Raw genomic sequence first — 11,026 nt, 5'->3', positions numbered from 1 at the left:
TAATGGGGGTCAGTATTAGTACTGAAAATCAGCTTTGTATCCTGTCTGTCCTATATGTGATGGTTTATTATCTCACATAATTCAAATTGTTCTGTTACTACTTTTGTGAAACACTAACAGGCAACTACAAGGGAAATACAAAATGAAGTTAAAAAAAGCAAAAACATATTCAGTTTGTATAATAGCTATGAACAAAAAAAAAATCCACAATTTCTGAAGCTGATCTTTGCCTCCTTCTTAAATATTATTTAAAAAATTTTCATATATTACTTCCTCAGTCTATATAAATATCAGCTAACATAATACAATATTACATCTGAAACATGAATCAAACAAAAGCTAAAAGAGCTTTGAACTTTCTTTCTGTGGAGAAAGTGGCAAAAATGTTTCCATGTTCTGTATTGTCAACCTTTAAATAAATCAGGCTCTCCTAATTACCTTTCGAAAATATATTTAAATTATCATCCCAGTGTAAAGAGTAACACAAAATCTTAATAAATCATTTAATGACAAGTTATTTTATCCAATTACAAAACATTAAATAAATTCCCAATTAAATTTATATAAGTCTGAAAGAGACTACCACTGCAGACGACTTTGTTTTGGAGAGTACAGGCTTGGTAAAATGCACTCCTAAGGTTCACATTTAAAAGACTGGTATACTTAGAGAACACAAATACATCTAAGATGCACAAAAAAGCCAGTAATAATTAGTATTACAGTTATACCAATGTCCTTATATTAACTAAGTTTAACTTTGAAAGAAAAAATTGGAACTCATAGTGTAGGGTAATTATAATTTCAGGTCTGTATATGTTAGCAACACTGACAAAAATCAAAATATAACTTTAAATATCTTAAATGTTTAGGAAACAGTGTTGATGATGAGAAATAGACTTGGTCAAAGCAAACAGATATAAGCCAGGTCTTCAAATGGCAGTGTAGCCCTTTTATATCAGATACAATGTATAAAAAAGAGCACTTATTAGCAGAATATAAAATCAACACCCATAAATCAAAGGCATTTCTGTATATCAGTGACAAATACCCTGAAAGGAAAACTACTTTGTTTCAATAGCCTCAAAAAATAAAACAAAATACTTGGAATCAACCTAACAAAAGAGGTGAAGAACCTCTACAATGGAAACTACAGAACGCTAAAGAAAGAAATCAAAGACCTTAGAAGATGGAAAGATCTACCTTACTCTTGGATAGGCATAATTAATATTGTCAAAATGACCATTCTACCAAAAGCACTATACAGATTTAATGCAATTTCAATAAAAATCCCAGTGACATTCCTCATAGAAATAGAAAAAGCAGTCATGAAATTCACCTGGAAAAATAAGGGATCCAGCATAGCTAAATCAATCCTCTGCAAGAAGAGTGAAGCAGGTGGCATCACTATATCAGACTTTAAATTATACTACAGAGCAACAGTAACAAAAACAGCATGGTATTGGTACCAAAATAGACTGATCAACCAATGGTACAGAATAGAGGAAACAGAGACTAACTCACATAATTACAGTTATCATACATTAGACAAAGGCACCAAAAACATACATTGGAGAAAAGATAGCCTCTTCAACAAATGGTGCTGGGAAAACTGGAAATCCATATGCAACAAAATTAAATTAAGCCCCTATCTCTCACTATGCACAAAACTCAACTCAAAGTGTATCAAGAACCTAGGAATTAATTTGTTTTTGGGGGGTTGGTTAACTTCACTTTGCATCTAATAGAATAAAAAGTAGGCCCAAATCTCCATCATGTTGGATTAGGCCCTGACTTCCTTAATAAGACTCCTATCGTGCAAGAATTAAAACCAAGAATCAATAAATGAGATGGATTCAAACTAAAAAGCTTCTTCTCAGCAAAAGAAACAATCTGTGAGGTGAATAGAGAGCCTACAGAATGGGAGCAAATCTTTACCCCTCATACATCAGAGAGAGCACTAATCTCTAGGATATATAAAGCACTCAAAAACCTTAACAACAGCAACAACAAAACAAATAACCCAATCAATAAATTGCCAAGAGACTTAACAGACACTTCTCAGAAGATGATATACAATCAATCAACAAATATATGAAAAAATGTTCAACATCTCTAGCAATTAGAGAAATGCAAATCGAAACTACTCTAAGATTTCATCTCACTCCAGTCAGAATGGCAGCTATTATGAAGACAAACAACAATAAGTGTTGGGGAGGATGTGGGGAAAAAGGCACACTCATACATTGCTGGTGGGACTGCAAATTGGTGCAACCAGTATGGAAAGCAGTATGGGAGAATCCTTGGAAAACCTGGAATGCAACCATCATTTGACCCAGCTATCCACCTCCTCAGTCTATATCCAAAGAACTTAAAAACAGCATATTACAGGGACACAGCCACATCAATGTTTATAGCAGCACAATTCACAATAGCTAAATTGTGGAACCAACCTAGATGCCCTTCAGTAGATGAATAGATAAAGAAAATGTGATACCTATACATAATGGAATATTACTCAGCAAAAGAGAATAAAATCATGGCATTTTCAGGTAAATGAATGGAGTTGGAGAATATAATGCTAAGTGAAGTTAACCAACCCCCAAAAAACAAATGTCAGATGTTTTCTCTGATATAAGGAGGCTGATTCATGGTGGGGTTGCAAGGGGGAACATGGAAGGATTAGACGAACTCTAGATAGGACAAAGGGGTGGGAAGGGAAGGAAGGGGACATGGGGATAGAAAAGATGGTATGAAAACAAGAATGGTGTAAATATACTTTGTATACAACCAGAGATATGAAAAATTGTGTCCTATATGTGTAATATGAATTGTAATCCATTCTGCTATCATATATAACACATTAGAATAAAAAACAAATAAAAAGAAAAAAAGAGGCATCACTTATTGGTTATCTTGCTTGTAACCCTCCATAAAATATAATTTTACAAACTTGTACATTAACACACAAAAGTTGGATGAACAGTTCTCAGATATATACATATATATGTGTGTGTGTGTGTGTATATACACAGATATAAACAGATATAAACCATAATCCCTTTAAGGCTTAGTTTCCCTAGGTAATAAAACCTAAAAGATACAAGAAATTATTGTAATAGAAGCAAATCAATGTTTTAAAGAGCCTTTGTTGTTTCTAAATATAGAGAATTAGCAAATTAAAGGTTGAGCTGAAGAAAAAAACTTGAATAACTTAAGCTGTGCTGATTATAGCCAATTTGATCTCATATAGGAATTTTTTGAGATTTACCTTCTACAAACTTTTGCAACTTACTTGAACATTCTACATTGCCGCAGTCTGGCTGGGCACAATTCAGGAGCCACTTGTCAAAAGAAACTAACTTTATTTTTAGAACCACACAAGCCAAACAAAGCAGCTCCTCAGGAAAAAACCCTCAGAGCCCAACTGCCACCACCAGCTTCCCACAAGCCACACTCCCCCACCCCCAGCCTCCACACCTCCCACAATCCTCTTCCTCTTGAGGCCGATTGACTGGGTCGCATGGGTGGAGCCAAAAAGTCCCCCAATGAGCAGCTCCGTGGCCTGAAAGGGCAGGGAAACAGCCCAATGAGCTTCACCGCAGAGGAGCCAATCAGCTAGATGTTGCTGGGGCCGCTGTGAGCCAATCATCAGCTGGCAGTCTGAAAGTTTGCTGGGGCCCCTTCAGCTCATCAGCTGGCAGTCTGAAAGTTTGCTGGGGCCCCTTTGGCTGTGGCTCTCAACACTACATCTTGCATATAGCATTATACCTGTTAGGATTTTAGCTCTTAGTAATCTTGCTTTCAATGAACACCCAGAAACAAAGCAGTCTTAAACTGTTTTCCCATTTACCAACAACTTATAAAAACACATTTAATAGACCCCAATATAGTGTCATAGTATTCAAGAAGCCAGGGTAGTTGAATTTATATTTAGCAGTTGCAGTTTTAGTATTTTAACTTTAAAAATTAATCAGATGTCTTTTCTAACAAATATATTTATGAAGATTAATTCCATTTATGTTAAAACTTATTTACATATTTTTAACTTAGGTTATCCATGAAAACCAAGGTATCAGATAAGTCTAGTTAACATTTTAAGTCAGTTATTCCCATCAAAGGAAAATCCTTAAAAGCAATGGGGACATTGTACTTTGAACATTTTATGGAAACTAATATTTTCTTGATTGGCTAGCCTCCTAGAAAAGCATGTGGGTTAGTAATTTAAAAGGCAACTTTAGTCTTATCTATTTAATCAATTTTAATTGAAAATTTTCCTGAAGGTTTAAGTCACATAAACTAAAAAGGCATTTGGACCCTTTTTCTACATTTATGAGTTCTCATTAATCTATATGCTAATTTGTTACCATGAATACCATGTATAGGCAAAAACATATATGTAAGCACAACATACACAAGTGTGCACAAATATTCATAAAACCAGCAGAAAAAAAAGATTTTATTGCTTTTCCTTAAATAGCTGACCTCTGAATAAAGACAGCAATTAACTAATAGAGGGCTTAAAACTCCAGTTAGACAAAGCAAGACTATTGGAACAAAACACATTAATTTAGAGGACAAAACATTAATTCACCATAAAAACCATGAGCTTAAACAAGATGGAGGTTCTGAAAAAAAATGATATAGTCATAATTACCCCAAAGGTAATTAAGGAACCTATATCAGAGCACAGTGCCCTTTTGGACCAGATTAGTTTCAGTCCAGATGTTTAAAAAATGTGGGAGTCCATGAGTTACTGAGGAAAAAGCTTTCAAGGGAAAGATTTGTATATATAGGATCTTTCCATTTCCTTTCCCTGTACCTAGGCCTAGAATTATTATTCCCCATTGATAGCATATAGGCATATTAGAATAGGGCTGAGGTTGTGGCTCAGTGGTAGAGCGCTTGCCTAGCATAAGTGAGGTACTGGGTTTGATTCCCAGCACCACATATAAATTAATAAATAAATAAAGGTCTATCAACAACTACAAAAAGGGCTGGGGATGTGGCTCAGGTGGTAGCGCACTCGCCTAGCATCTGTGAGGCACTGGGTTCGATTCTCAGAATCACATAAAAACAAAATAAAGTTACTGTGTTCACCTAAAACTAAAAAATAAATAAAAAACAACTACAAAAAAAAAATTAAAGAAAGAATATTAGACTATTAATTTAACATTCTCCTTTTTCCTTTTGTGGTCCTTTGGTCCAGGTTTTTGGTTTTTTGTTTGTTTGATTTTTTTTTTCTTTTGGTCTCTTTTGGAACTGGGCTCTTTGAACCCAGGGCTTTGCGAATGCAAGGCAGACCCTTTGCCACTGAGCTACATCCCAGTCCAAAATATTTTTTTTTCTCTCATGGTTTTTGAACCCAGGACCACATACATGCAAAGCAATCACTCTACCAACTGAGCTATATCCCCAGCCCCTTATGGTCTGTTGTCTCTTAGGGTATCTTGAGTGAGGAACCTTTGTCTCTGATTTTTAGGGCCTGTTTTTCTTTGGGTTACTTGTTCTATGATGGAGAACATAGTTTAGTGATTTTTCTGTTTCTCTTCATCCCTCTTTATATATATATATTTGAGCTTCCCTCAATAATTCCTCTAAACTTGTATCCTTCCAATTTTCTAGTTTCTGTAGTTTTTTAGTAATATCAGGTCAGCCCTTAGTCACAAGTATAGTTTTAACATTCCTTGCTCTAAAGAGTCATCAACATCTAATCCATAATATTTTCTCATCGGTTCCTTCAATCTATTCAAAACTTCCATTGGCCTTTTATTGGCCCTTGTTTTATATCAAAAGCCTTGCCTATTTTTTAGGATCAAGGGACTGTCTCCCTTACTGTCTTTACAAACAAATCTCTAAAATCTCATGTGTCCCTATGTATTTCATGATCATTACCTCAGCAGGGTTCTAGATTTAGAAAATTGTACATAGGCAGGTAGAATCTCAGATATGGTAGGATGTTCACATTCCTAAGCTGCCATCACTGCTCTCCAAGTCATTCCCCATTCCTCCCCAGGAAATAAAATGGTCAAGATGGACATAAGCTTGGTCCAGGTGTAAAGTTGAGGACCAAGGAATTGGTCTAATTGGTTTCTAACAGAGACTTTAGTTCCCATTTTAAATATTTCACCTCTGAGCTAGCTAAGGTATTAATCCAATTTCTCCCCCTCCCAAAAGAACCTGGCATAAAATGTAAAGAGTGAATGGGGAGGGAAATGAGCCAGATTTCTTCTCTTCCTGGGGAAAGAGGAAACTTTGGATATCCTATTTGCATCGTTCTGATCTTTTCTTAGTCTAGGCAGGAAAGGGTACAAAGCTGGAGGAAGGGCAAAAGCCACTGCAGCCAGCTCTGTTTCATCTCAGCCCTCTTCTGAAACATTCCGGGAGGAAGACAAGTTTAAGGGATCCCATTCATTTGATTCTTCCTTCTGAATCTTACCAGTGTTATCCTCATTTTTAGTAATTTTAAGAGTAAAGAGGACTATAGGCCCCCCTTTCTAATAAAGAGCATAATCTATCTCTTTCTGACCACCTTTTATCATTTACATGTTCTATTGATAAAAGACACATCCAATTTTATCTGCCTAGAACTTTGGCCAAATTACTGAAGGCTTTAATATAGGTTCCTGAGTCCAAATAAAACAACAGTATTTTATAATCTTTTGTTTTTTCCTTTCGTTCTGTGACTATCTTTCCATTATTTTTACTTAAGGCCCAGAAGTCAATCTGGGGGAATTTCAGTGTCTTTTCCTGTGCCAGCAGGAATTTTTATTTAAAGATTCAACACCCCCACTGGAGGTTTCTTGCACTTCTCCCCATCCCACAGTCCTGGGTGTGGTCTAATGTTTCTGAATAGAGGCTTAACCACCCATTTTGGAAGTTTCTTGCACTAACATCTCAGTCACACTCACACAATTTCCAGGATGTCTCAACCACAAGGAAGTACTTCTTTGTCAAGAATAGATTCCTATTTCGCAGATGATATACATATATGTCTGCTTTATGTGATGTTTGTGCCCATGTGAAAGAGGTGCTTTCATTTATTTAGACGTTTTAGTATAAGTGGGAAGAAGTATAGATGGAATAGGAATGGCAGGATGTTAACAGCTATTGAACTTAGGTGACATGTACACAGAAATTGTTTTTTATTTCTTTTGCAAAAGTTTGGAACTACCAAATTTATAAATTAAGAGATATCCTAAGTGAAAAAAAAATTAGTATAAACTGAAATATGAATAAAGTACCTACTAGGTGCAAAAAAAACACAACAACTCCTACCTTGGCCCTTGCGTGGATTAATTGGTCACTATGGTGCTTGATTGGACCCTTTCCATACACTGTCAATCAACTTTTTATTTCAAGTTCATTGTCAGCTTCAGGGGTTGCAGGTTCCTCCCCCCACAACCCCCAACTCTGAGGCCACCACAACAAGGCAGTGGGATACATTCCTCTAAGGAATGGGTCTCCATGATCCCTGGATGACACAATTATTCCAGATGAGCCTTCAAGATTGTTAGAAATATGAGGGTGCCGCAAGAAAGCAGGCACATACTCAAAAGTCACTCAGCACTTCAGCAAGGCAAACTTTGCAGAAGGGTGTGCTACCAAAGTGTGGCAAGCAAGCACATGTCTTTTCTTAATTATAAAAAATGTACAGTCATTTTTTTCAGATATTTCCTCTTATCTCTTTCTGGCTCTTCCATTAGATAAACATAATCACTTCTTTTTCTTAGCTTTGACTTGTTTCTTTTAGAAGTGCTCCCCAGCCTGACCTCCGACCTCATGCAGTTATTATTTTAGTCTTCCCACAAAGCTCATCATTTCTCTACTTATATTGTTCTTGCATAACTGCTTCTTCTGGCATCACATTTGCATTATGCTCCTGTGGACATGTTTCATGCATATGGAAATGCTTTTTCCTTTCTTAAATGTTCATTTGCTGCCTCCAATGTTCAGCTTGTGATCTTTCCCTCTCCCATGTGATCTCTCCTGTCATGAATCTCATGTTTCCTATTGGCCACTCTCTTTCCCTGGGGAAAGTCAGCCATCTTCACTGGTCAGGTATACAGTTATCTCATATTATCACAGGAGACTGGCTCTAGGAACCCCTGTAGACACCAAACCAAAGATGCTGTAAATTCCTTCTATAAAACGGTGTTGTATTTGCATTTAACCTATACATATCTCCTGGTATACTTTAAATCATCTCTAGATGATATATGATACATAATACCTAATACAATATAAATATTATGTAAATAATTATGTTGTATTGTTTAGGGAATGATGAAAAGAAAAAAAGTCTGCACATGTTCCATACAATTGCAATTTTTTAAAATATTTTTTATCTGTGGTTGATTGACTTCTGGAATATGAAACCTACAGATATGAAGGCTGACTATCCTTGGTAGAGACCCTTAGAACCAAGATGATACCTTCCAGATGGATTTCAAGGCAGGTGGCTTCTCTGGGCAGAGTTTAGGGCAGAAATCTAGTTCCTCTTTACTCATTTCCATGGGGCTACTCTGGCCCCCAAGAAACTTATACCTTCCAGATGGATTTCAAGGCAGGTGGCTTCTCTGGGCAGAGTTTAGGGCAGAAATCTAGTTCCTCTTTACTCATTTCCATGGGGCTACTCTGGCCCCCAAGAAACTTCCTTGTCCTTCTAACCTGGGTGCAGTCTGGGTGTTGTGATTTGACTTTCCCTCACAGTAGGGAGGAAGGAGTTTTCCGGTACTGTCAGCCAACCTACCCAGGTATCCTGGCACTCACTCCACTTTTATTCATAGAAGTGATAAACCTCTACCAAGATTGACAAACACAAAAAGAGGGAACACACAAATCACTAATATGAGGAACAAAACAGAGAATGTTATAAAAGATACTGTAGCCATGAAAAAAAGGAATACTATTAATAATTTTATGCTCATAAATTTGACAACCTAGGGGAAAAAATGGACCAATTAACTGAAAATCACAAATTACCAGAGCTCAGAAAAGATGAAATATACAACCCAAATAATCATATAATCATTATATGAATAGGATTTATAATTAACTGTCTCTGAACATGAAATATAGGGGCCCAGGTAGTTTCACTGGAGAATTTATCAAACATTAAAAAAAAAATTTTTAGATGTTGATGAGCCTTTATTTTATTCATTTATTTATATGTGGTGCTCAGAATTGAACCCAGTGCCTCACACATGCTAGGCAAGCATTCTACCATTGATCCACAATCCCAGCCCCTCAAATATTTAAAGAACAATTAATACTGGTTTTATGCAATCTCTTCCAGAAAATAGAAGAGGAGGGAACACTTCCTGACTCATAAGTCCAGAATTGTACTGATATTAAACAGGACAAAGACAACACAGAAGATAATGAAGGGAGGGAGAGAGGGAAGAATAAACACTACAGACCAATATTGCTCATAAATTAGATGAAAAATTCCTCAAGAAAAATATTAGCAAATCAAATTCAGCCATGTAGAAAAAGAATAACAGATTACAATCAAGAGGAATTTTATTCAAGTTATGCAAGGCTGTTTCAATATTTGAAAAATCAATGTGATCTCCATATAAAAGGTTAAAAATGAAAATTATATGATCATATCAATTGATCTATAAACAAGTTTGACAGAATTCAAAATGTATTCTTTTTTTTAATTAATTTTTATTGTTGGTTGTTCAAAACATTACATAGTTCTTGATATATCATATTTCACACTTTGATTCAAGTGGGATATGAACTCCCATTTTTACCCCGTATACAGATTGCAGAATCACATCAGTTGCACATCCATTGATTTACATATTGCGATACTAGTGTCTGTTGTATTCTGCTGCCTTTTCAATCCTCTACTATCTCCCCTCCCCCCTCCCCTCCCTTCTTCTGTCTCTACCCCCTCTACTGTAATTCATTTCTCCCCCTTATATTTTTCCCCCTTTCTCCTCACTTCCTCTTGTATGTAATTTTGTATACCCCTGAGGGTCTCCTTCCATTTCCATGCAATTTCCCTTCTCTCTCCCTCAAAATGTATTCTTGATACACTCTCTTAGCACACTTATAATAGAGGAAAATTTCCTCAATTTCATAAAAAGTGTATATAAAAATCCATAACTAACATCATACTTAATGATGAATGATTGAATGTTTTCCCCGCAAAAGCCTTTTACCACTTTTATTCAATATAGCACTACAAGTCCTAGCCAGTGCAATAAGGTAAGGAAAAGAAATATTATATTAATTATATTATATTAATTTATTTAAACTGGAGATTGACCCTAGGAGTGCTTAACCACTTAGCCACATCTTTAGCCCCTTTTTTATTTTTGATTTTGAAACAGAGTCTTAATAAAGTTGCTTAGGGCCTCACTAAATTGCTAAAGTTGGCCTCAAACTTGCAATGCTCTTGTCTCAACCTCCTGAGTTGCTAGAATTACAGGCATGCACTACTGGTGCCTGGCAAGGAAAAATTTTAAATGTGCAAATTTAAAATAAAAAAAAAAAACCAGTCTATTTGCACAAGGCTTGATCATCTAGTGGGGTGAAAAAACCCCAAGGAATATATAAAAACATTCTTGATCTAATCAGAACATCAAGGCCACAGTACACAAGATCACAAACTGCACTTTGATGTACTAACAATGAACAAGTGAAACTAAAATAAAAAATAGCAATACTATTTACAAGTGCTCCAAAATAAAAAACAGGTATAAATCTGTTTTAGCTTTTTCACTGCTGACCAAAAACCTGACAAGAACAATTAGAGGAGGAAAAGTTTATTTAGGGGGCTCACAGTTTTAGAAGTCTCAGTCCACAGACAGCCTTGACAGCCAGGGCTCAAGGTGAGGCAGAACATCATGGTGGAAGAGTAAGGCAGAGGAAAGCAACTGGGAACGTGGTACCAGGAAGCAGAGAGAGACTTCACTGCCAGATATAAAATATATACCCCAAAGGCATACCTCAAATGACCCACTTCCTCCAACCACACCCTACTTGCCTTCAGTTATCACCCAGTAGATTT

Source organism: Callospermophilus lateralis, chromosome 15 (genome assembly GCF_048772815.1).
Source record: "Callospermophilus lateralis isolate mCalLat2 chromosome 15, mCalLat2.hap1, whole genome shotgun sequence".
Lineage (NCBI taxonomy): Eukaryota > Metazoa > Chordata > Mammalia > Rodentia > Sciuridae > Callospermophilus > Callospermophilus lateralis.
The sequence above is the reverse complement of the archived record's forward strand: the minus strand, read 5'-3'. Positions refer to the sequence as shown.